Genomic DNA, 26012 nt, shown 5'->3' with positions numbered 1-26012 from the left:
AGGGGTAGAATGTACTTGCAAGAAATAATCAGGGATAAACACTATGGATTTGTTAAGATGAGGTCACATTATGCATTTGATGTGGGCTTAGTAAAGTCCCCCTTGGCAGATTGAGCAAGAAAACAACAGCCATGGGATCAAAGGCAAAGAGGCACACTGGAGCCAAAACTGGCTGTGGCAGAGAGCACAGGGTGATTGATGGTAGAGGGATATCTATTTGACAGGATGTTTGCTTTGAGTGGGGTTGTGCAGGGCTTTCCACAAGGACCCTTGAAATTTGTCAAGTTAATTCATCATTTGGGCTTAAACACAGGATGTATGACTGTATTGCTAGCGAATGGCTAATTTAGTGAGGAGGATATCGATGGAATGGCCATGTAAATAACAGCCATGGGATCAAAGGCAAAGTGGCACACTGGATCCAAAATTGGTTGACAGACAGGAAGAATAAACTTCAGGAGGAGATCAACAGACTGGTCAGCTGAGCACAGCAATTGAACTCAACCAGGAAAAGTGTGAGCTAATGAACTTGGGACGGCGAACAACGCAAGGGATCACACTATGAAGGGTGTAATCCTGGAGATGACTGAAAAAACCAGCTGCCTGGGCTGGGGGTTGTCATGGAATCATATAGTACAGAAGAGGTCCTATGGCCCACTAAGGCTGTACCTCTAAAAATACACTGCAACATATACTAGTCGCATTTTTACACACGAGACCATTCTCTTAAATATTACGACATGTCAACTGCTCATCCAAGTACTTTTCAAAGGTTGTGAGGTTTCCTGTTTCAACTTCCCGCCCAGGCAATGCGCTCCAGACCTTCACCACACTCTGGATGAAAACGATTTTCCTCAAACCTCCTCAATATTCCCGTCTTTCTCTTTAAAATTATGCTCTATTGTTATTGATGCTTTAACTAAGGGGAACAATGCTTTCTATTCAACCCATCTATACCTCTCATAATCTTATATGCCTCTGTCAGGACCTCCATTCACCCACCAAACCTTCTCTGCTTCACAGAAAATAATGTGATTTTTTCCAGTCTTTCTTCACAGCTAAAATGCTCCAACACATGCAACATCCTTTTCATTCCCTCCAGTGCAATTACATCCTTCCTAATGGGTGGTGACCAAAATGCCACACACGACTCCAGCTGTGGCCTAACCAAACTTTTAAACAACTCCAAAGTGACCTTCCCACTCTTACAATTTATGCCACAACTGATAAAGGGAGGTGTCCCATATGTCTTTGTAACAACCCTTACTAGCCTGACCTGACCCCTTCAGGAATTCATGAACAAGCACTCCAGGGTCCCTTTTCTCCTCTAAGCTTCCCAGTGTCCTGCTATGCATTAGAGTGAGATTTTATTATCACATGCATTCAATACAGGGTACAAGAGTACAAAGAAAAGAGTACAAAGTTGCCTTAGACGGTGCCATCTCAGGTACAAAGTACCTTGGTACGCAATTTTAGTTGCAGAAGTAGAAAATTTATCCATCCTTCTTTACTCAGAGTCGTAGGGGAGTGGAATGCAATGCCGGAGAGGGGAGTGGAGTCAGCCTCAATAGGGGCATTTCATCGGCTATTAGACAAGCACATGGATGATAGTATAAGGTAGGGGCGGAGGTTAGATTGACCACAGGATTAGGGTAAAAGTTCGGCACAACATCGTGGGCTGAAGGGCCTGTACTGTGCTGTACCGTTCCATGCTCCATGTGATAAAAATAAATGAATAAGTTAAAAAATTCAGCACTACAGTCTTCTTAGTATAACAGTAGAAGAATAAAAACAAAAGTTTAAAAAGTCAAACATCACTCTCCACTGGAGTCGTACCTGAGGACTGAAGGGAGGCAAATGTAATTCCTCTCTTCAAGAAAGGAAATAGGGAAATCTCCGGCAATTACAGACCAGTAAGTCTCACGTCTGTCGTCTGCAAGGTGTGAGAAAGGATTCTGAGGGATAGGATTTACGACCATCTGGAAGAGCATGGCTTGATCAAATACAGTCAACACGGCTTTGTGAGGGGTAGGTCATGTCTCACAAAACTTATCGAGTTTTTTGAGGATGTGACTAGAAAAGTTGATGAGGGTCGAGCTGTCGATGTGATGTATATGGACTTCAGCAAGGCATTTGATAAGGTTCCCCATGGTAGGCTCATTCAGAAGGTCAGGAGGAATGGGATACAGGGGAACTTAGCTGCTTGGATACAGAATTGGCTGGCCAACAGAAGACAGCGAGTGGTAGTAGAAGGAAAATATTGGAAGTCAGTGGTGAGTGGGGTTCCACAGGGCTCTGTCCTTGGGCCTCTACTGTTTGTAATTTTTATTAATGACTTGGATGAGGGGATTGAAGGATGGGTCAGCAAGTTTGCAGACGACACAAAGGTCGGAGGTGTCGTTGACAGTGTAGAGGGCTGTTGTAGGCTGCAGCGGGACATTGACAGGATGCAGAGATGGGCTGAGAGGTGGCAGATGGAGTTCAACCTGGATAAATGCGAGGTGATGCATTTTGGAAGGTCGAATTTGAAAGCTGAGTAAAGGATTAAGGATAGGATTCTTGGCAGTGTGGAGGAACAGAGGGATCTTGGTGTGCAGATACATAGATCCCTTAAAATGGCCACCCAAGTGGACAGGGTTGTTAAGAAAGCATATGGTGTTTTGGCTTTCATTAACAGGGAGATTGAGTTTAAGAGTCATGAGATCTTGTTGCAGCTCTATAAAACTTTGGTTAGACCGCACTTGGAATACTGCGTCCAGTTCTGGGCGCCCTATTATAGGAAAGATGTGGATGCTTTGGAGAGGGTTCAGAAGAGGTTTACCAGGATGCTGCCTGGACTGGAGGGCTTATCTTATGAAGAGAGGTTGACTGAGCTCGGTCTCTTTTCATTGGAGAAAAGGAGGAGGAGAGGGGACCTAATTGAGGTATACAAGATAATGAGAGGCATAGATAGAGTTGATAGCCAGAGACTATTTCCCAGGGCAGAAATGGCTAACATGAGGGGTCATAGTTTTAAGCTGGTTGGTGGAAAGTATAGAGGGGATGTCAGAGGCGGGTTCTTTACACAGAGAGTTGTGAGAGCATGGAATGCGTTGCCAGCAGCAGTTGTGGAAGCAAGGTCATTGGGGTCATTTAAGAGACTGCTGGACATGCATATGGTCACAGAAATTTGAGGGTGCATACATGAGGATCAATGGTCGGCACAACATTGTGGGCTGAAGGGCCTGTTCTGTGCTGTACTGTTCTGTTCTGTTCTATGTTCTATTACAGTCCTTTCCTAAGCCACGAGTTTGCAGACACTCTGAACGAGGCTTCCCCCGTGATGGTTTGTATTCCCTGCGCTGGGCTAAAACCCGCCCATCCTTGCCAGTGGACTTCACTGCTGACTGCTGTAGCTGACCTCCATCGGGCACGACAGGCTTTGCCACATTAAGTACTCTCTTATCTTATTCCTTCTTCAGGCTATATCAATCTGCCACTGACCTGCCCATCTGACTGATGACAAGATTGGAGCAGACAAGGGGACCTGGTAAAAGGTGTTTAAGATTTTGAAGGGCATAGAAAGGATAACTGGAAGCTGCTTTTTCCATTAGTTGACATGAACTCACTGACTGAAAGTGTGGCTGATTCAGAAAGTGTCTGAATATTTAAGCAGTATTTAGATAATCACTTGTGTTGCTGTAGGCTCCAGGGCTATGGGTCAAACAATCAAAAAGGAAATAAATGCCATGTGAGTTCAATGTAGACAGATCTTTGTTGAGTAGTGCAGTAACGACAGACCGCACGGCCTCCTCCTGTGCAACAAACATCCATGACTCTACAATTACACAGCTTTTCTTTGAGACATTTCTCCACTTGACTGATTCTTTGTAAATGCAAGGCCGACAAAATAAATCCTTTTATTAAAAGCTTCCATCTCACTGAGAAAGCTTCAGGCCAATTTGATAATCTGCTCTGAAAATTCTGCTCATATTTTGATAGTTATGAAAAATTCTACTATCAGGGCTGTCACAATCCACAACATTCTAAATCAATCAACAATATTCTAGAAAGATGATCATTTGCCTATACAACAAATTTTAACTGATGTTTTTAAAAAATAGAGAAATAAATCTAGATCTGTCAAAAACTAATCAGTTCTTCCTTGGACCATACCTGTACAGACCAGGTTTCAATGAAATATGCCCATTAGTTGTGAGATACATTGTTGACAATAGAACATCAAATGGGGAAAAACATGACCTCACATTAAGTGTTATCACTGCTGCAAGTGAGCAGTAGAGTCATACAGCACTTCTGAATATTTTCCAAGTATTCTAATGATGAAAACATTATTGGTAACAAAAACAGCTGCTAAGATGGTGTCGTTGAGAAGCAATGGCATCAGACAGATGTAGTGCATCATTTATCCAGCAGGAATGCACTGTGCAGATTCTGCAAAGACCACGCTATAACTTAACATTAATAGTGGCAGTGACTAAATAGAGAAATATACTAAGACAGCAAACCTTTTGTTAAACAGTACCCGTGGTACCAGGAATGGGCTGAATAATCAAAAATTCCAGTTGATCAATAGGTCCACACACACAAAAAACACACACTCAATAACAGGAACATAATGCATGGGATATACACATTACTGTTCTCCTTCATTTACAGCATAAATAACTTCAGTAATGATGCAACTTCGCCTTAACTCAAACTTACTGGCAGGGAGCCTTCTCACTTGCACCCTCACCAGACATCACAGAGATGATGAGAATACAGTAAACATCTGGTGTGTAATTTTTGTCAGTTTATTGAGTGGGCTAGTTTGTTAAACAAAGTTTACGTACAGTTAAATCTACAGTTTACATGTGTATCAGCAATGATAGATTTAGTACTTACACTTGTATTTTTTCCTCCAGATGACCCTTGGACAGACACATCAAGCCAATTTTCAAAGAAACACTCTGATTCTTCCACTCCTACCCCTGGAAAAGGAAGTTACAGAATGTCACTGACTGACTTTACTTATTTGAATACAGCATAAGATACATAGAACATAGAACAGTACAGGCCCTTCAGCCCATGATGCTGTGCTGAACTTTTACCCTAAACCTCAGGTCTATCTAACCTCCACCCCTATCTTGTATTATCACCCATATGCCTGTCAAATAGTCACTTAAATGCCCCTGATGAGGTTGACTCCACAACCCACTCCAGCTGAAACAAAGATCTCTTTGAATTGTCATTTGTCAGACATGTATTGAATCAAAAAACAAATTTCTCACTTCCACAGATTTCTACAGCATGTTAATATGATTTGTGAAAGTTAATATTTCACCCTTTTATTTTACAAATACAACTTTAAACAAAATGCTACTGTAAAGAACTTCTACGCTGGTATTTGTGCATATGCCATTTCAGTTTTGTGATCTGTTTCTATGCAACGAGTGATAAATACTTCGATTAAAACGGTTGAGAGCAGTATATGTGAGATTTAATACCATGCTTTATCTGCAGATAGTCCATCTGCAGGTAGTTATTCATGAGACTCAACTAACATCATGTCTCAGAGGAGCTTGTGATCTCTGGGTTAGGTACTGTTTGACCGTTGCCTACTGGTCACTAGTTGAGACGAAAGAGAACTACTAGCTGCTATCCATTTTCAACAAGTGATCACGATAATCTACCTGCATTTCAACGTCCCATCAACATTCAAGAATAATAAAATGTGAGGCTGGATGAACACAGCAGGCCCAGCAGCATCTCAGGAGCACAAAAGCTGACGTTTTGGGCCTAGACCCTTCATCAGAGAGGGGGATGGGGTGAGGGTTCTGGAATAAATAGGGAGAGACGGGGAGGCGGACCGAAGATGGAGAGAAAAGAAGATAGTTTGTGGAGAGGAGAGTATAGGTGGGGAGGTAGGGAGGGGATAGGTCAGTCCAGGGAAGACGGGCAGGTCAAGGAGGTGGCATGAGGTTAGTAGGTAGGAGATGGAGGTGCAGCTTGGGGTGGGAGGAAGGGATGGGTGAGAGGAAGAACAGGTTAGGGAGGCAGAGACAGGTTGGACTGGTTTTGGGATGCAGTGGGTGGAGCGGAAGAGCTGGGCTGGTTGTGTGGTGCAGTGGGGGGAGGGGACGAACTGGGCTGGTTTTAGGATGCGGTGGGGGAAGGGGAGATTTTGAAGCTGGTGAAGTCCACATTGATACCATTGGGCTGCAGGGTTCCCAAGCTGAATATGAGTTGCTGTTCCTGCAACCTTCGGGTGGCATCATTGTGGCATTCAAGAATTGTTGCTCGAAGAGGCTTCTGTGTAACAAGTAGGAGTAGAATCAAGATCAACCATGTTGTTTTCCCAATGTGAACCAGCTGCCAACACCATATATATGGGACCATCTTAATCATTCTTCTACAATTAACTTTTACAACAGACAACAGGTGCAGGAGTAGGCCATTCGGCCCTTCAAGCCAGCACCACCATTCATTATAATCATGACTGATCATCCACAAACCGTATCCTGTCCCTGCCTTATCCCCATAACCCTTGATTCCACTATCTTGAAGAGATCGATCCATCTTTTTCTTGAAACGATCCAGAGACTTGGCCTCCACAGCCTTCTGGGGCTGAGCATTCCATATATCCACCACTCTCTGAGTGAAGAAGGTTTTCCTCAACTCTGTTCTAAATGGCCTACCCCTTATTTTTAAACAGAACCTCTGGTTCTGGACTCACCCATCAGCGGAAACATGCTTCCTGCCTCCAGAGTGTCCAATCCTTTAATAATCTTCTGCATCTCAATCAGACCCCCTCTCATCCTTCTAAGCTAGGTCCCTGTACAGCTGCAGAAGGACGTCTTTGCTCCTATACTCAATTCCTCTTGTTATGAAGGCCAGCATGCCATTGGCTTTCTTCACTGTCTGCTGTACCTGCATGCTTGCTTTCATTGACTAATGTACAAGAACACCAAGATCACATTGTACTTCCCCTTTACCAACTTGACTCCATTGAGATAGTAATCTGCCTTCCTGTTCTTGCTACCAAAAAAGTGGATAACCACACATTTATTAACATTAAACTGCATCTGTCAGCCATCCGTCCACTCACCAAGCCAATCCAAGTCATCCTGTATTCTCATAACATCCTCCTCACATTTCACACTGCCACCCAGCTTTGTGTCATTGGAAAATTTGCTAAGATTACTTTTAATGCCTTCATCTCTATCATTAATGGATATTGTAAACAGCTGTGGTCCCAGCACCGAACCTTGTGGTACCCCACTGGCCACTGCCTGCCATTCCGAAAGGGACCCGTTCATCACGACTCTTTGTTTCCTGTCAGCCAGCCAATTTATAATCCAAGTCAGTATTTTGCCCCCAATAACATGTGCCCTGACTTTGCTCACTAGTCTCCAATGTGGGACTTTATCAAAGGCTTTCTTAAAGTCCAGGTTCACTACATCCACTGGTTCTCCCTTGTCTATATTCATAGTTACATACTCAAAAAATTCCAGAAGATTCGTCAAGCACAATTTCCCCTTTGTAAATCCATGCTGACTCTGACCTATCCTGTCACGGCTATCCAAATGAGTTGTAATTTCATCTTTTATAATTCACTCCAGCATCGTTCCCACTACTGACATCAGTCTAACCGGTCTACAATTTCCTGTTTTCTCTCTCCCTCTTGGACTCACCCATCAGCAGAAAAATGCTTCCTGCCTCCACAGTGTCCAATCCATTCATAATCCTATCCGTCTAAATCAGATCCCCTCTCATCCTTCTAAACTCGAGAGGACACAAGCCCAGTCGCTCCAATCTTTCAACATATGATAGTCCCGCCATTCCGGGAATTGACCTTGTGAACCTACGCTGCACTCCCTCAATAGCAAGAATGTCATTCCTCAAATTGGGAGACTAAAACTGCACACAGTATTCCAGGTGTGGTCTCACCAGGGCCCTGTACAGCTGCAGAAGGACCACTTTGCTCTTATACTCAATTCCTCTGATCTGATTGAGGCATAGAAAATTATGACAGGCACAGGCAGAATACATTGTGAGAATCCTTTCCCCAGGGCACATGTGTCTAAGACCAGATGGCACAAGGTTAAGGTGAGGATGAAACCAGATGGCACAAGTTTAAGGTGAGGAAGTCTGAGGAAAAGCTTTTTCATGTCAAAACTGGTAGACGTATGGAGCACGCTGCCTGAGAGGGCAGTAGAGGCAGGTATTCTCAACATTTAAAAAGCATCTGGGATGAGCATTTAAAATGCTAGGTCAAAGTAGGCTCTGGACCAAGTGTAGATAAATGAGATTAGTGCAGTTTGGTGTTTGTTGGTAGGCATAGATATGGTGTTTCTATGCTGTATGACTCTACGAGATTGACGGTCACAAAATTTTATTCAACATCTGGCCGTTTATTCCTTGACATTAACTGGATGATGTTCATATTGTGCGCATTATACACGTCATTCTCCAGCACTAACATTTGTAACCGTGAAGAACCGTGAGGAAGAAAGGCTGAGGGTCTTAGGTCTGTTCTCATTGGAGAGGAGGTTCAGAGGGGATTTAATAGAGACATACAAGATGATCAGTGGACTAGATAGTGTGGACAGTGAGAGCCTTTTTCTGAGGATGATGGCATCAGCTTGTCTGAGGGGGCAGAGCTACGCATTGAGGGATAATAGATTTGAGATAGATGTCAAAGGCAGGTTCTTTAGTCAGAGAGCGGTAAGGATCGCCCTGCCTGCTGATGTAGTTCACTCAGCCACATTGGGGGCATTTAAACAGTCCTTGGATAAGCATATGGATGATGATGGGATAGTGTTGGGGGATGGGTTAAGATTAGTTCACAGGTCGGCGCAACATCGAGGGCCAAAGGAACACTGGCTTTGTGTCCCAGAAATAGGTCCAGCATTGCACTGTCCCTTACAAGCTCATCTCCATGTTCATGTAAAATAATCTATCAAATGTATTTAAAGAATTATTTCCCAAGTCAAACTTTTATCTAATCTCAATTAATGTTGTGCAGTTGAAATCCCAGAATATAATTATTATTTTATTAGCTTCTCACCCCTCAGTGAATTCCCTGCTCTTCAATTGCCCACTGCTTGCAAGGCCGATAGCTTAAATTCCTCACAACATTAGCAAACCCTTGTGCAAGGATTTTGGTTCCTTTCTGCTTCAGCTGCAGACCAGCCCACTTGTAGAGGACATACCATCCTCACAAATTCTCCTTCAGATCCAGGAGTCTAAATCCCTCCCCAAACACAAACACTTGAGCCAAGCATTCATCTGTTTTCTTCCCCTTTTTCTTGCCTTCTCAGCATGTGGCACCAGGAATAATCCAGAGATTACAACTTTACAGGTCCTGCTATTTAATCCACTGCCTAGCTCTCAGAACGCTTGGTGCAAGCGTTACCCCAAACCAAATCACTCATCTTACCAATGTGTACATCGAGCTGTGTCTTACGGTCCTCCTCCTTCAGGATCCCCTTAATGACATTGTTGACCTGGTTAATATGCCACAATGGAGTCACAGGTACGACTGTGAAAAATCTGGTCCACCCAGATCGTTGCAATGAGCAAAAAAGCACACCATTTGTCTCTACTTGCCAGGGGGCTAAGGCAGTTTGGTGTGTCCACAAGGACAACTTTCATTGATGTACCAGAGAAAGCATCCTATCTGGATGCATATCACAGCATGGTTCCTCTAGCTGAACAATCCCTATTTATTATGGCTCTTGCCTTTCTTCTTCCAGGCAGAATTGGAGAGAGCGAGCGCGCGACAGACAGAGCGAGAGAGATGGGCAATGAGGGAGAGAGAGACAGACAGACAGACAGAATGGGCGACAGAATGTGAGTGTGAGCACGCCTGCATCAGACAGTGAGAGAGATGTTGCTGAGGTGGAGATAGTTGAGAGTGTTGATCACCAACGATCTCTCCTGGTCCACCCAGATCGTCACAATGGGCAAAAAAGCACACCAATGTCTCTATTTCCCCAAGAGGCTAAGGCAATTCAGTGTGTCCACAAGGACAACAATTATTGATGTACCATAGAAAGCAACCTATCACGGCATGGTTTGGCAACAGCTCATCCTCAGGTCATAAGAAACTACAGAGTCGTGAACACAGCATAGTCCATTATGCAAACCAGCCTTCCATTCTTCTGTTTGTGCCTGTGAGTCAAGTGATGGGGGATGACAGGGAGAGAGGGAGGGAGAGAGGGAGAGAGGGAGAGAGGGAGAGAGGGAGAGAGGGAGAGAGGGAGAGAGGGAGAGAGGGAGAGAGGGAGAGAGGGAGAGAGGGAGAGAGGGAGAGAGGGAGAGCATGAGAGAGAGAGAGAGCATGAGAGAGAGATGAGATGAGGAATAAGAAATGATGAGTGGTCAATACCTGGAGGAAAAAAAGAACCGTGTGTGAGCATTAAGAGAAGCCGCTGGCTGTAATATGGAGGCTATTGTTTTACTGATTGTACGAAACGAAAAGCAAGTGTCACCTCTTGGTGTTAGGGGACAGGAGATGCGCATTAGAGAAGGAGATATAGTCAGCCTGGTTAGAGACAGCAGACACGTTGCAAATGCATAGAAACTGAAATTAAAGCTTTCTTGTCAATGTGTAAAGAGGTGAGACAAATATGACCGGCTAATATTGTACCTTTGCGCTCAGTAAAATGATAGAATCATGATTCAGGGAATCCTTACAGTGTGGAAACAGGTCCGTCAGCCCAACACGTCCACACTGCCCCTCAAAGCTTCCCACCCAGACCCATCCACCTATAACTCACCTAACCTACACATCACTGAACACCTTGGGAAATTTAGCATGGCCAATCCACCTAACTTGCACATCTTTTCACCGTGGGAGGAAACTCGAGCACCCGGAGAAAACCCATGCAGACACATGGACAATGTGCAAACTCCACACAGACAGTGACCTAAGGGCGGAATTGAACCCAAGTTGTTGGTGCCATGAGGCAGCAGTGTTAACCAGAGCCCCTGTGCTCTTTATTATGCCAATTAAGCTGCAAGCATTTTTTTTTAAGAAAGTAAACTTACCATCGTCACAGGATGCGAGTGCTTTCAATTTCTGTCAGCTTGGAGAACTTTATCCGCATCTGCAAGGGCAAGGTGATGGCAATGGTGTGAGACTGGTTAATATTCTGCAGCTCGCCGTGCAAAAAATTAACAGCATCTCCAATGCTTTTTACCTCGGGGCATAACAGAAAGACAAGAACATGAAAAAATCCTGAAATCTTCCTCCAATTTCAATCTCAGTTGGACCATCCCTTCATCAAAAGCCACAACCAAACTGAACAGTAACTTGGTTCACTCCAAATCAACTATAACACTAATTTCCAAAACTCAATGTCCTGTTTTTCGAAGATATCTGCATGTTCCATGGAAAATCATGTATTTTCCACTGCCTACCAGGCCAATCATTTGTTCACTATGATCTCTGTCTCTCTCTCTCTCTCTCTCTCTCTCTCTGTATCTTGCCCTCTTTGATTTCTGTAATTCACGCCCTCCCTACCCTCAGCTACCTGTGCTCATATGCTCGAGGCTTCTCCAATTTTCTGATGTTCGTGCTAATGCTTTAAGATCCCCGCACTGAATGTCAGCAATTTTTTTCAAAAGCCTCAATGACTACTGCCCAGTGGCTCTGACATCCATATTTATAAATATGAAGTGCTTTGAGAGGTTGGTCATGGGCCACATCAACTCCAGCCTCCCACATTACCTTGATCCACTGCAATTCACCTACTGATGCAGCAGATGCATGGCAGATGCCCTCTCCTTGGCTTTACACACATCTCTGGAACGTCCAGATAACAAGGGCATCTACGTCAAGCTCCTACTTATTGAGCACATCTCCACCTTCAACACCATAATTCCATCTGCCCATCCTGGGCCTCCTGCAGTGCCACAACAATGCCACTCAAAGGTTGCAGGAACAGTACCACTTATTTTGCTTGGGAACCCTGCAGCCTAATTGTACCAGTGTGGACTTCACAAGCTTCAAAATTTCCCCTCCCCACCTACATCCCAAAACCAGCGCAGCTCATCCCCACCTCCCTAACCTGTCATTCCTCCCACCTATCCACTCTCCCACCTCAAGCCCTACCCCCATCTCCTACCTACCAGCCTCAGCTCCACCCCCTTGGCCTGGTCGTCCTCCCTGGACTGACCGATCCCCTCCCTAACTGCCCACATACACTCATCTTTACTGGCTCTATCCGCCGCCTCTTTAACCTGTCTGTCTCCTCTTCACCTACCTTCTCCTTTATTCAGAGACAAAGGGAACTGCAGATGCTGGAGAATCCAAGATAACAAAGTGTGAAGCTGGATGAACACAGCAGGCCAATCAGCATCTCAGGAGCACAAAAGCTGACATGTTGGGCCGAGACCTTTCATCAGAAAAGGGGGAGGGGGAGAGAGTTCTGAAATAAATAGCGAGAGAGGGGGAGGTGGACCGAAGATGGAGAGAAAAGAAGATAGGTGGAGAGGAGAGTATAGGTGGGAAGGTCGGGAGAGGATAGGTCAGTCCAGGGAGGACAGACAGGTCAAGGAGACGGGATGAGGTCAGTTGGTGTGAAATGGAGGTGCAGCGTGAGGTGGGAGGAGAGGATAGGTGAGAGGAAGAACAGGTTAGGGAGGCGGGACAAGCTGGGCTCGTTTTGGGATGCAGTGGCGGGAGGGGAGATTTTGAAGCTTGTGAAGTTCACATCGATACCATTGGGCTGCAGCGTTCCCAAGTGGAATATGAGTTGCTGTTCCTGCACCCTTCGGGTGGCATCATTGTGGCACTGCAGGAGGCCCATGATGGGCATGTCGTCTAAGGAATGGGAGGGGGAGCTAAAACCGTTCGCGACTGTGAGGTGCTGCTGTTTACTGCGAACCGAGCGGAGGTGTTAGCTTGCACTCACTGGAGCACTGCAGCAAGCCTGAGACAGAGATTTTGGACAGGGATCATGATGGGGCGCTCAAGTGACAGGCAATTGGAAACCTGGGGCCATTCTTACGGCCAGAAAAAAGGTGTTCTGCCAAGCGGTTGGTCAGTCTGTGTTTCGTCTCCCCAATGCAGAGGGAGACCATATTGAGAGCAGTGAATACAGTAGACTAGATTGAGTGAAGTGTGGGTAAATCGCTGCTTCCCCTGGAAGCCTTGGATAGTGAAGCGGGAGGAAGTAAATGGGCAGATGTTATGCCTTCTGTGGTGGCATGGAAAGTGCTGTTGGGTTATGGGGAGCTGTTGGGAATGGATAAGGAGTGGATCGAGGTGTCCCGATGGAATGGTCCCTGCGGAAGGCTGACAAGAGAGGGGAGGGGAATATATGCCTGGTGGTGGGATCTTGTTAGAAATCGTGGCTGATGTTCTTCTCGATGTGGATATTGATGGGTTGGTCATTGAGGACCAGGGAACCTCATCAGGGGTGAGGCCAAAGTGTAGGACATGGGTTGGACATGGCTGAGATCTCTGTCAACCACGAACGCAAGGATGCTCAGGTGAGGAAGAATGTAGACATTTCGGAAACCCTCCAGCAAAAGATGATATCATGAGTTCAAGTGGATCTGTCTGGACAGTCCTGTCTGAAGATTTTGTGATGTAAGACTCTGTTGTTTGTCATAAAGGATATGGTTGAGTGATCATATTCAAATAGAAGAGACCAAGAATGTGAGGCTGTAGAATGGGTTGAGAACCATGCCTCTAGGATTCCTCTGCATGTCTATGCTTGGCTTGGGCTACTATGGTTACCTTGTCCCAGTTTTGTATGAGAGGCGTGATTCTCCACCCATAATGCAACCAACAAGCAGATACAATTGGGCCCCCACATACAAACCCATATAGATCAAAACCGGAAGTGACAGTACTCATGGTAACAGACCGGACAGTATAAATTCCAGACAGAGTAGAGTAACATTGTTTTGTTGGAGGCTCTAGTGATGATGTCATTGATCATGGTGACGAAACGTCTGAATGAAAACAAGCCAACTCGGCGAGCAAGTCAACAACCGCAATTTGAACTATCTTGTTCAAGTGTTTCATTTTTGATCTTGAATGTTAAATCTCGCTCCAACACAGGGATGGAAGATGACAGTCAACAGCTGCATTCTAACTAATTCATATCGAATCATTGTTTTGACCAGTCCAGAAACATGTAGGTTAGGCGGATTGGGAATGCTGAATTACCCACATTGCCCACATACGTGTAGGTTAGGTATATTCGCCATTGGAAATGCAGGCTGACAGGGATAGAGTAGGGAATGGGGATGGGTCTGGGTGGGATGCTCTTTGTAGGGTTGCTGTGGACTTGTGGAACTGAATGGCCTGTTTCCACACTGGGGATCCTATAAACCTAGGTTTTACTCAATTCAAGAGAGAGTGAGTTTATCAATTGCTAAACGCAAGAAGTCATAAGGCACCACAAATATGCACAAGTTAGACACAAGAAATTAGCTCAAAAAACATAAAAGTTAAGAGGGATACGGATAGTTCAGAATTTGGATTGTTTGTGAAGAATAGAAAGTGGGATGTTGTGGCCACTAAGTTGGGCGATCCCTGTAATGCTGATATGAATTCAGCAGTTAATTTTGAGATTCTTGTTGAAATTCTTTTGACCTTGTTTCCTTTTTGACATCGCCCTGGTTTGCAGAGCTCAGAGCAAAAGATTGTCTTTTCTTCTAACCTGCAGCGTAGGCCTATGAAATGGCTGTCCTAGAACTGCGACCTCCACAACTCCGTAGACCACATGAGCGTATTCGCCCAGGAATACACACACACTGACATTAAAGAACTATTGGGATAACAATACTCAGCATGGGACTGGAAAAGACAGCATGTAGAAACAGAAAACAGCTGTAAATAATGTCAAGAGGTCAAATAAAGTTATAAAGCAAAATTAATGGCTCTTTGCTTGCGTGCTCATTGTATTCAGAACAAAATCAACAAATTAAGAGCACACATACAGGTTGACGGGCATGATTTGAGAGCTATTACAAAGACATGGTTCTAAGGAGATCAACACTGGAGGTAAATGTGCAGGGCTACGTGACATTCAAAAAAGACAGGCAGGAGGGAAACTGACTGTAAGCGATGAAATTACTGTGAGAATAAGAAACAATCTTCAATCAGAAGATGTAGAATCCAATTTTATTTATTTGTTAATGGGAGGAGGACATCACTAGCTACGCAGTGTTTATTGTCCATCCCTCGTTGCCCAGGGGACAGTTCAGAGTCAATCATATGGCTGTGGGTCTGCAGTCACAAGTAGGCCAGACCACGTAAGGATGGCAGTTTGCTTTCCTAAAGGGCATCAGTGAAGCAGTTGGGTTTTTCTGACATTTGGCAATGATTTCATGGTCATCATTAAATTCTTCATTCATGATTTTCTTTTATGTTCAATTCAAATTCCACCATCTGCTGTGCTGTGATTTGAACACAGGTCCCCAGAATGTTATCTCAGTCTCTGAATTAACAGTCCAGCAATACCACCACTGGGCTATTTCCTCCCCAATCTTGGAACAAGAAAACCTGTAGCTGACTCCCACATGGGGAAAAACACTGAACCAGGAGCTTCTTCAAACGGGGTGATCGCCTCTCCTTACATTTTAAAATAGCTATGAACAATCAGGAACTTGTGGGAAGCTACTAAATTGGGGGAAGGAGTATTAGGTAGGAGCTGAGCAGTATTCATTGGGAGGAGCTTTTATTGAACAAGTCGACATTTGATACGCGGGAGTTATTTAAAGACCTACTGATCAGCATTCAGAACTGGCCTATTCCAGGGAAGGAGGAATGACAAGGATGGCAATCTAAGGACATACGGACATAAGAAATAAAGCAGGAGTAGGTCATCTGTCTCTTTCAGCTCACTCTGCCATTCAATAAGGTCATGGCTGATCTTTGTGCGGACTCAGCTCCACTTAGCCGCCATTCACCATAACCCTCAATTCCTTTCCTGTTCAAAGATCTACCTGTCTTGGCCTTTAAAACATTCAATCAGGGAACCTCAACTGTTTCACTGAGCAGAGAATTCCACAGATTCACAACCCTTTGGATGAAGCAGCTCATCCTCAACTCAGTCTTAAATCTGTTCACCCTTATTTTGAGGCTGTGCCCCCCAGTTGTAATTTCACCCATCAGTGGAAACAACTTCCGTGTTTCTTTCCTATCTATTTCTTTCATCATTTTAAAAGTTGCTATTAGAACACCCCTCATTCTTCGAAGTTTCAGTGAGTGCAATCCTAGTCTCCTCAATCTCTCCCCATACAGCAACATTTTCAATTCTGGAATCATTCTTGTGAAGCTCCTTTGCACCCCCTCCAGTGCCAGCACATCCTTTTTAAAGTGAGGAGACTAAAACTGTACAAACTACTCTACATCAAGCTTTACCAGCACCCTATACAACTGGAGCATCCCCTCCCGATTTTTAAACTGCATCACTCGAACTATAAGGGACACTATTCCATTTGTTGCCTCAATTACCAGCTGCATCTGCAAACGTTCTGTGATTCATACACAAGGTTGCCCAGCTCCCTCTGCATAGCAGCATGCTACAATTTTTCACCATTTAAGTAATACTCCATTTTGCCCTAATTGCTACCAAAATGGACAGCCTCACATTTACCATCATTGCACTCCATCTGCAAGACCCTTGTCCATTCATTTAAACTTTGTGTCCATCTGCAGATTTTCATTATCCTCTTTACTCTACCACTCATTTTAGTGTTAAATGTGATCTGTGAACTGTAATAGTACATGGAACAACACAGCGCAGAACAGGCCCTTTGGCCATCCATGTTGCGCTGACCTGTGAACTAATCTAAGCCCATTCCCCTACACTATCCCATCAGCATCCATATGCTTATCCAAGGGCTGTTTAAATGCCCTTCATGTGGCTGAGTTAACTACATTGGCAGGCAGAGCATTCCACCCCCGTACCACTCTCTGAGGAAAGAACTTGCCTCTGACATCTGTCTTAAATCCATCACCCCTCAATGTGTAGCTGTGCCCCCTTGTACCAGCTGAAGTCATCATCCTCGGAAAAAGACTCTCACTGTGCACCCTATCTAATCCACTGACCATCTTGTATGTCTCTACTAAATCCCCTCTCAGCCTCCTTCTCTCCAATGAGAACACACCCAAGTTCCTCAGCCTTTCTTCATAAGACCTTCGCTCCAGACCAGGCAACATCCTGGTAAATCTCCTCTGCACCTGTTGCAACGATTCCACATCCTTCCTGTAATGGAGCGACCATGCAATATTCAAAGTGAGGCCGCACTAGCGTTTTGTAGAGTTGCAGAATGACATCACGTCTCCGCAACTCAATCCCTCTACCAATGCAACCTAAAACACCATCAGACTTCTGAACAGCACTATCAACCTGGGGGGCAGTTTTCAGGAACCTATGTACATGGACACCAAGATCCCTCTGTTCATCTCCACTACCAAGAATCTTTCTGTTGACCCGGTGTCCTGCCTTCCTATTATTCCTCCCAAAGTGAATCACCTCACATTTATCCGTATTAATCTCCATTTGCCACCTTTCGGCCCAATTTTGCAGTTTATCCAAGTCTCCCTGCAACCTGCAACATTCCTCCACAATGTCCACCACTCCATTGTCTTTAGTGTCATCTGCAAACTTACTAACCCATCCACCAATGCCTGCATCCAAGTCATTTATAAAAATGACAACAGCAGTAGTCTCAAAACAGATCCTTGAGACACACCACGAGTAATCAGACTCCAGGCTGAATATTTTCCATCAACCACCACTCATTGCCTTCTTAGTGAAAGCTAGTTTCTAATCCAAATGGCTAAATCTCCCTCAATCCCGTGCCTCTGTATTTTCTCCAATAGCCTACCATGGGGAAACTTATCAAAGGCTTTACTGAAGTCCATGTACACCACGCCAACTGCCCGACTCTCATCCACATGATTGAGTTTTTTGAGAAGGTGACCAATGAAGTTTGTGAGACACGACCTGCCCTTGACAAATCCATGTTGACTATCTCCAATCACATTGTTGCTTTCTAGATGATTATAAATCCTATCTCTTATAATCCTTTCCAAAATTTTTCCTACAACAGACGCAAGGCTCACAGGTCTTTAATTGCCTGGGTCATTCTTACTGCCCCTCTTGAACAAGGGCACAACATTTGCACTTCTCCAGTCCTCTGGTACTAAACCTGTAGACAATGAGGACTCCAAGATCAAGGCCAAAGGCTCCACCACCTCCTCCCTAGCTTCCCAGACAATCCTCGGAAAAATCCCATCAGGCCCAGGGGTTTTATCTACCTTCACACGTTGTCGAATTGATAACACTTCCTCCTTACTAACCGTAACCTTTGCAATTCTAGTAGCCTCTAACTCAGTCACCTCCTCTGCAATATTCTCCTGTCGCTCAGTGAAAACAGATGAGAAATATTCATTTAGCACCTCTCCAATCTCCACAGCGTCCACACACAACTTCCCACTTCTGTCTTTGACTGGCCCTTTGCCTAGCCCAGTCATCCTCTTATTCCTCACATACCTATAGAGAGCTTTAGGGCTCTCCTTTATTTACCTGCCAATGTCTGCTCATGTACCCTCCTTGCTCTTCTTAACTCTCTCTTTAAATCCTCCCTAGCTAATCTGTAGCTCTCCATCACCTCATCTGAACCAACTGGTCTCATCGTCACATCAGCCTCCCTCTTCTGCTGAACAAGAGATACAATTTTTTTAGTAAACCACGGTTCCCTTAGCTGATCGCTTCCTCCCTGCCTGACAGGGACGTACCTCTCAAGGACACGCAATATCTGTTCCTTAAACCAGCTCCACAATTCAATTGTCCCCATCCCCTGCATTTTGCTAACCCATTCTATGCCTCCTAAGTCTTGCCTAATTGCACTACAAGGGAGGAATGGAGAAGCAGACAGTGAAGGGGACTATCAGAGATTACAACAGAACAGAGATAGACTGGAGAGTTGGGCAGATAAATGGCAGATGGAGTTCAATCCAGGCAAATGTGAGGTGATGCATTTTGGAAGATCAAATTCAAGGGCAAACGAAACAGTAAATGGAAAAGTTTTGGGGGAAATTGATGAACAGAGAGATCTGGGTGTTCAGGTCCATTGTTCCCTGAAAGTGACAATGCAGGTCAATAGGGTGGTCAAGGCGGCATATGGCATGCTTTCCTTCATTGGACAGGGTATTGAGTACAAGAGTTGGCAGGTCATGTTGCAGTTGTATAGGACTGTGGTTCGGCCACATTTAGAGTACTGTGTCCATTACCAAAAGGACGTGGACGAGAGGAGGAAAATTTAGGGGAGATATGCATGGCAAGTTCTTTACACAGAGGTTGGTGGGCACCTGCCAGCAGAGGTGGGCGACGCAGACACACTAGCATCTTTTAAGATATATTTGGACAGGTACACGGACGGGCAGGGAGCAAATGGACACAGACCGTGAGAAAATAGGTGACTGGTCAGACAGAGGATCTTGGTCGGCGCAGGCTTGGAGGGCTGAAGAGCCTGTTCCTGTGCTGTAATTTTCTTTGTTGTTTTGACTGACTGGAGTGAGGGAGGGAGGGTGCGACGGCTGGAGCGAGGGACAAATGGATGGCTGGAGGGACCGAGCGAGGGAGGAATGGATGGCTGGAGGGAGGGAGCGAGGACTGACAGGAGGAAGGAATGGATGAATGGAGGGAGGGAGCAGGAGGACGGGGCAGGGGGGTAGGAGGAGGGGGTTGGGGGGGAAGGAGGAGGGGCGGGTAGGGAAGGGAGGAGGGGGCAGGGAGAGAGGAGGGGAGGAGAGAGGGTGGGTTCGGTGCCAGGCAGCTGTTCAGGCAGGTACCAGAGATAGTGGGAACTGCAGATGCTGGAGAATCCAAGATCTTGGCCTGCTGTGTTCATCCAGCCACACATTTTAGTGTTCAGGCAGGTAGCTGTGCCCAGGAGCCGGGCGAAGAGGCCTTCTCCCAGCTCGGATCCCCGCTCCCGGCCAAGGCGGCGCAGGGCCGAGCCACTGAGCAGCGAGCTTTCCAGCAGCCTGGATGCCTGCTCCTCGCCCAGTGGTCATGCCGGAGGCTGTAGGGGTCCGGGATCGTGGTACGCTGATCCCGATGCAGAACAGCTGGGTCCTCAGTCCCCTCCCGGGAAAAGGGTTCCAGACAGCGGACTCGTCACCGAGGCAGAGGGGGGGGGAAAGGCGTGAGTAGGAACAGGAGAGGAAGGGGATTGACTGAGAGGGAGAAAGAGACAGACTGTGTGTGTGAGAGAGAGAATTAGAAATGCAGTCTGATTGCGGATGGGTTGGGTTTAAACAGATTTTTAAACTTTTAAAAAAAAACTCAATGCTCCCTGCTGAGCGGGTGGAGATGCACGGATAGATAAACACACGGCGAGAGGAAGAGAGACACAGAGAAAGACAGAGCGCCGGGGGCGGGGGCAGGGGAGAGGGAGAAGTTCACAGGGAGAGACGGAGAGAGAACGGCAGAGCACACACAGAGGGAGGCAGAGACAAGACGAGAGACAGAGAGGAGCGCGCGCGCGCACGCGCACACACACACACGCACACACACACACAAGAGACAGAGTGAAAGAGAAAGAAAGAGAGACAGAAGTGCACAGCGAGGTGGCAGAGACAAGACAACAGAGAGAGAGAGAGACGTAGACACAGAGTGAGGCACACACAGAGATGGAGAGACAGAGATTGTGGGTGTGGCGAGGGGTGGGTTTTTGAGAAAATGGGAGGGGGGAGCGAGGGCGAGAGAGAGAGACACAAAGAGACAAAGACAGAGTCGTAGAGTTGTGCAGCAGGGAAACAGACCCTTCAGTCCAACTCCTCCATGCCAACCAGATATCGTAAATGACTAGTTCCATTTGCCAGCATGTTGCCCATATCCCTCCAGACCCTTCCTATTCATGTGTCCATGCAGGTGACTTTTAAATACTGTGATTATAATAGCCTCTGGCACTCCTCTGGCAGTTCATTCCATACACAAACTATACTAGGGAGAACACATTGGCTCCAAATCCATCCACCATCCTCGGAGAAAAAGAACAGGAAATAACATGACCAACACAAGGAAACCTAAACACTTGAATAGAAAGCGGGACCGAACACCAGCGCTTCACTGGAGGCTCACTGATGATTTTGCCTGGAATGGTGACGAATCATCTGAAAACTAACCTTCCAGCTCAGTGAGCAATCTTACATCCAAAACCTCAACCCTGAGCTAAAAATCTTCTCAAAACTCGATAATACTTGGCCACTTGATTGACAGATGCATCCTATTTTCTTTTAAAAATAAACTTTTTTTGTTTGATGTATGACTGACCAGTGTTTATTGTCCTTCCTTAACTGAGGCTTGGGAACTCTGCAGCCCAATGGTATCAATGTGGACTTCACAAGCTTCAAAATCTCCCCTCCCACCACTGCATCCCAAAACCAGCCCAGCTCGTCCCCACGTTCCTAATCTGCTCTTCCTCTCCCCGATCCCCTCCTCCCAGCTCAAGCCAAACCCCCATTCCTGACCTACTAACCGCTTCCCGCCCCCTTGACCTGTCTGTCCTCCCCAGACTGACCTCTCCCCACCTACACTCACCTCGATTGGCTTCATGTCCGACCCTTTAACTTAAGACCATAAGATATGAGTGTAAGTAGGGCCATTCGACCCATCAAGTCCACTCCGCCATTTAAATCATGGCTCATGGGCATTTCAACTCCACTTCACTGCACGCTCCCCGTCGCCCTTGATTCCTGTGAGATCAAGAATTTGTTGATCTCTGCCTTGAAGGCATCCAACGTCCCGGCCCCCACTGCACTCCGTGGCAATGAATTTCACAAGCCCGCCACTCTCTGTCTTCAGAAAAGTCGTCTCATTTCCGTTTTAAATTTACCCCCTCTAATTTTAAGGCTGTGCCCACGGGTCCTAGTCTCCTGGCCTAACAGAAACAACTTCCTAGCGTCCACCCCTTCTAAGCCACACATTATCTCGTAAGTTTCTATTAGATCTCCCCTCAACCTTCTCAGCTCTAATGAGTACAATCCCAGGATCCTTAGCCGTTCATCGTATGTCAAACCTACCATTCCAGGGATCATCCGTGTGAATCTCCGCTGGACACGCTCCAGGGCCAGTATGTCCTTTCTGAGGTGTGGGGCCCAACATTGGACACGGTATTCTCAAAGGGGCCTAACTAGACCTTTATAAAGCCTCAGAAGCACATCACTGCTTCGAAATTCCAACCCTCTTGAGATAAACAACAACATTACATTCGCTTTCTTAATCATGGACTCTACCTGCAAGTTAACTTTTAGAGAATCCTGGACCAAGAATTCCAGATCCCTTTGTACTTCTGTTTTACGAATTTTCTCACCATTTAGAAAATATTCCATGCCTGTATTCTTTTTACCAAAGTGAAAAACCTCACATTTACTCACATTGAATTTCATCAGCCATTTCCTGGAGCACTCTCCTAAACTGTCTAAATCTTACTGCCGCCTCTCCACCTCCTCAGTACTACCTGCCTGTCTACCTATCTTCGTATCATCGGAAAACTTCGCCAGAATGCCCCCAGTCCCTTCATCCAGATCATTAACATATAAGGTGAACAGCAGCGGCCCCACCACTGAACCCTGCGGGACACCAATCGTCACTGGTTGCCATTCTGAAAAAGAGCCCTTAATCCCAACTCTCTGCCTTCTGTCAGACAGCCAATCCTCAATCCAGGCCAGTATCTCACCTTGAACACCATGGGCCCTCACGTTGCTCAGCAGCCTCCTGTGAGACACCTTATCAAAGGCCTGTTGGAAGTCTTGATAGATAACATCTGCTGGGTTTCCCTGGTCTAACATACCTGTTACCTCTTCAAAGAATCCTAACAGGTTTTTCAGGCACGACCTCCCCTGACTAAATCCATGCTGACTTGTTCTAATTTGACCCTGCACTTCCAGGAATTTCGAAATCTCATCCTTGACAATGATTCAAGAATTTTAATCAACTACCGAGGTCAAGCTAATCGGCCTGTAATTTTCCATCTTTTGCCTTGATCCTTTCTTAAACAAGGGAGTTACAACAGCAATTTTCCGAACATAGAACATAGAACATAGAACAGTACAGCACAGAACAGGCCCTTCAGCCCACAATGTTGTGCCGACCATTGATCCTCATGTATGCACCCTCAAATTTCTGTGACCATATACATGTCCAGCAGTCTCTTAAATGACCCCAATGACCTTGCTTCCACAACTGCTGCTGGCAACGCATTCCATGCTCTCACAACTCTCTGCGGAAAGAACCTGCCTCTGACATCCCCTCTATACTTTCCACCAACCAGCTTAAAACTATGACCCCTCGTGCTAGCCATTTCTGCCCTGGGAAATAGCCTCTGGCTATCAACTCTATCTATGCCTCTCATTATCTTGTATACCTCAATTAGATCTCCTCTCCTCCTCCTTTTCTCCAATGAAAAGAGACCGAGCTCAGTCAACCTCTCTTCATAAGATAAGCCCTCCAGTCCAGGCAGCATCCTGGTAAACCTCCTCTGAACCCTCTCCAAAGCATCCACATCTTTCCTATAATAGGGCGCCCAGAACTGGACGCACTATTCCAAGTGCGGTCTAACCAAAGTTTTATAGAGCTGCAACAAGATCTCACGACTCTTAAACTCAATCCCCCTGTTAATGAAAGCCAAAACACCATATGCTTTCTTAACAACCCTGTCCACTTGGGTGGCCATTTTAAGGGATCTATGTATCTGCACACCAAGATCCCTCTGTTCCTCCACGCTGCCAAGAATCCTGTCCTTAATCCTGTACTCAGCTTTCGAATTCAACCTTCCAAAATGCATCACCTCGCATTTATCCAGGTTGAACTCCATCTGCCACCTCTCAGCCCATCTCTGCATCCTGTCAATGTCCCGCTGCAGCCTACAACAGCCCTCTACACTGTCAACGACACCTCCGACCTTTGTGTCGTCTGCAAACTTGCTGACCCATCCTTCAATTCCCTCGTCCAAGTCATTAATAAAAATTACAAACAGTGGAGGCCCAAGGACAGAGCCCTGTGGAACTCCACTCACCACTGACTTCCAGGCAGAATATTTTCCTTCTACTACCACTCGCTGTCTTCTGTTGGCCAGCCAATTCTGTATCCAAGCAGCTAAGTTCCCCTGTATCCCATTCCTCCTGACCTTCTGAATGAGCCTATCATGGGGAACCTTATCAAATGCCTTACTGAAGTCCATATACACCACATCCACAGCTCGACCCTCATCAACCTTTCTAGTCACATCCTCAAAAAACTCGATAAGGTTTGTAAGGCATGACCTACCCCTCACAAAGCCGTGTTGACTGTATTTGATCAAGCCATGCTCTTCCAGATGGTCATAAATCTTATCCCTCAGAATCCTTTCTAACACCTTGCAGATGACAGACGTGAGACTTACCGGTCTATAATTGCCGGGGATTTCCCTATTTCCTTTCTTGAAGAGAGGAATTACATTTGCCTCTCTCCAGTCCTCAGGTACGACTCCAGTGGAGAGCGAGGATGCAAAGATCTTCGCAAGTGGCGAAGCAATTGCATTTCTCGCTTCCCAAAGCAGCCGAGGACAAATCTGATCCGGGCCTGGCGACTTGTCAATCTTAATGTTTGACAAAATTTTCAGCACATCAGCTTCGTCTATCTCTATCCATTCCAGCATGCACACCTGCTCTTCAAAGGTTTCATTCACTACAAAGTTCGTTTCTTTCGTAAAGACAGAAGCAAAAAACTCATTTAGGGCTTCCCCTACCTCCTCAGGCTCCACACACAAGTTCCCTATGCTATCCCTGATCGGCCCTACTCTTTCTTTGACCATTCTCTTATTCCTCACGTAAGTGTAAAATGCCTTTGTGTTTTCCCGGATTCCTTCTGCCAAGCCTTTCTCGTGCCCCCTCCTGGCTCTCCTCAGACCATTTTTGAGCTCCTTCCTTGCCTGCATGTAATCCTCTCTAGCTGAACTTGACCCTAGCTTCCTCCACCTTATGTAAGCTACCTTCTTCCTTTTCACTAGAAGCTCCACCGCTCTCGTCATCCAAGGTTCCTTTATCTTACCCCGTCTTGCCTGTCTCAGAGGGACATATTTACTCATCACTCCCAACAACTGTTCCTTAAACCGTCTCCACATGTCTATAGTTCCCTTACCATGGAACAACTGCTCCCAGTCCATGCTTCCTAACTCATGTCTAATCGCATCATAGTTTCCTCTTCCCCAATTAAATATCCTCCCATTTTGCCTAATCCTCTCCTTCTCCATAGCTATCTAGAACGTGAGGCAGTTATGGTCACTATCACCAAAATGCTCTCCCACCACAAGATCTGATACCTGCCCCGGCTCGTTTCCGAGCACCAAGTCTAGAATGGCCTCTCCCCTCGTCGGCCTGTCAACGTACTGCGTTAGGAAACCCTCCTGAACACACCTTACAAAAACAGCTCCATTCAAATCTTCTGCTCGAAGGAGGTTCCAATCAATATTAGGAAAGTTAAAGTCACCCATTACAACAACCCTACTGCGTGCACACTTTTCCAAAATCTGTCGACCTATGCTTTCTTCAATCTCCCTGCTGCTATTGGGGGGCCTGTAGTAAACCCCTAACGAGGTGACTACTCCCTTGCTGTTCCTAATTTCCACCCATACTGACTCAGTAGGCAGATCTTCCTCGACAAAGGAAGCTTCTGTAGCTGTGATACCCTCTCTGATTAGTAGTGCTACACCCCCTCCTCTTTTTCCCCCCTCCCTATTCTTTTTAAATGTTCTAAACCCTGGAAGATCCAGCAACCATTCCTGCCCATGAGAAACCCATGTCTCTGTTATGGCCACAACATCATAGCACCAGGTACTGATCCATGTTCTAAGTTCATCACTTTTATTCCTGATACTCCTTGCATTAAAGCAAACACACTTTAACCGATTCCTTGGTTCCTTCCCAGGAAAATCCTTCCCACTAGCTGGTCTACCTCTTGCTACTGCCTCACCTGCATCAATGCTCACCTCTGGTATACAGCTCAGGT

At 45.8% G+C, this 26012-nt stretch overlaps 1 long non-coding RNA gene across 8 annotated transcripts in view; it reads right to left on the bottom strand.

The window, feature by feature from the left end:
* LOC132209278 (uncharacterized) overlaps nt 1-26012 on the bottom strand; it is a 372299-nt gene that overhangs the window by 27405 nt on the left and 318882 nt on the right. For 6 of the 8 annotated variants that reach the window (XR_009445357.1, XR_009445366.1, XR_009445360.1 and 3 more), the window contains 2 exons: nt 11038-11096; nt 4888-4973 (listed from right to left, as the gene is read on the bottom strand). This is a non-coding gene — a long non-coding RNA (uncharacterized LOC132209278). Of the gene's footprint in view, nt 1-4887; nt 4974-11037; nt 11190-26012 lie in introns of all 8 variants that reach the window. The other 2 variants (XR_009445368.1, XR_009445370.1) reach the window with 2 other exon arrangements.

This window comes from Stegostoma tigrinum, unplaced genomic scaffold (genome assembly GCF_030684315.1).
Source record: "Stegostoma tigrinum isolate sSteTig4 unplaced genomic scaffold, sSteTig4.hap1 scaffold_80, whole genome shotgun sequence".
Taxonomy (NCBI): Eukaryota; Metazoa; Chordata; class Chondrichthyes; order Orectolobiformes; family Stegostomatidae; genus Stegostoma; species Stegostoma tigrinum.
This window is presented reverse-complemented; position numbering and strand designations above follow the sequence as displayed.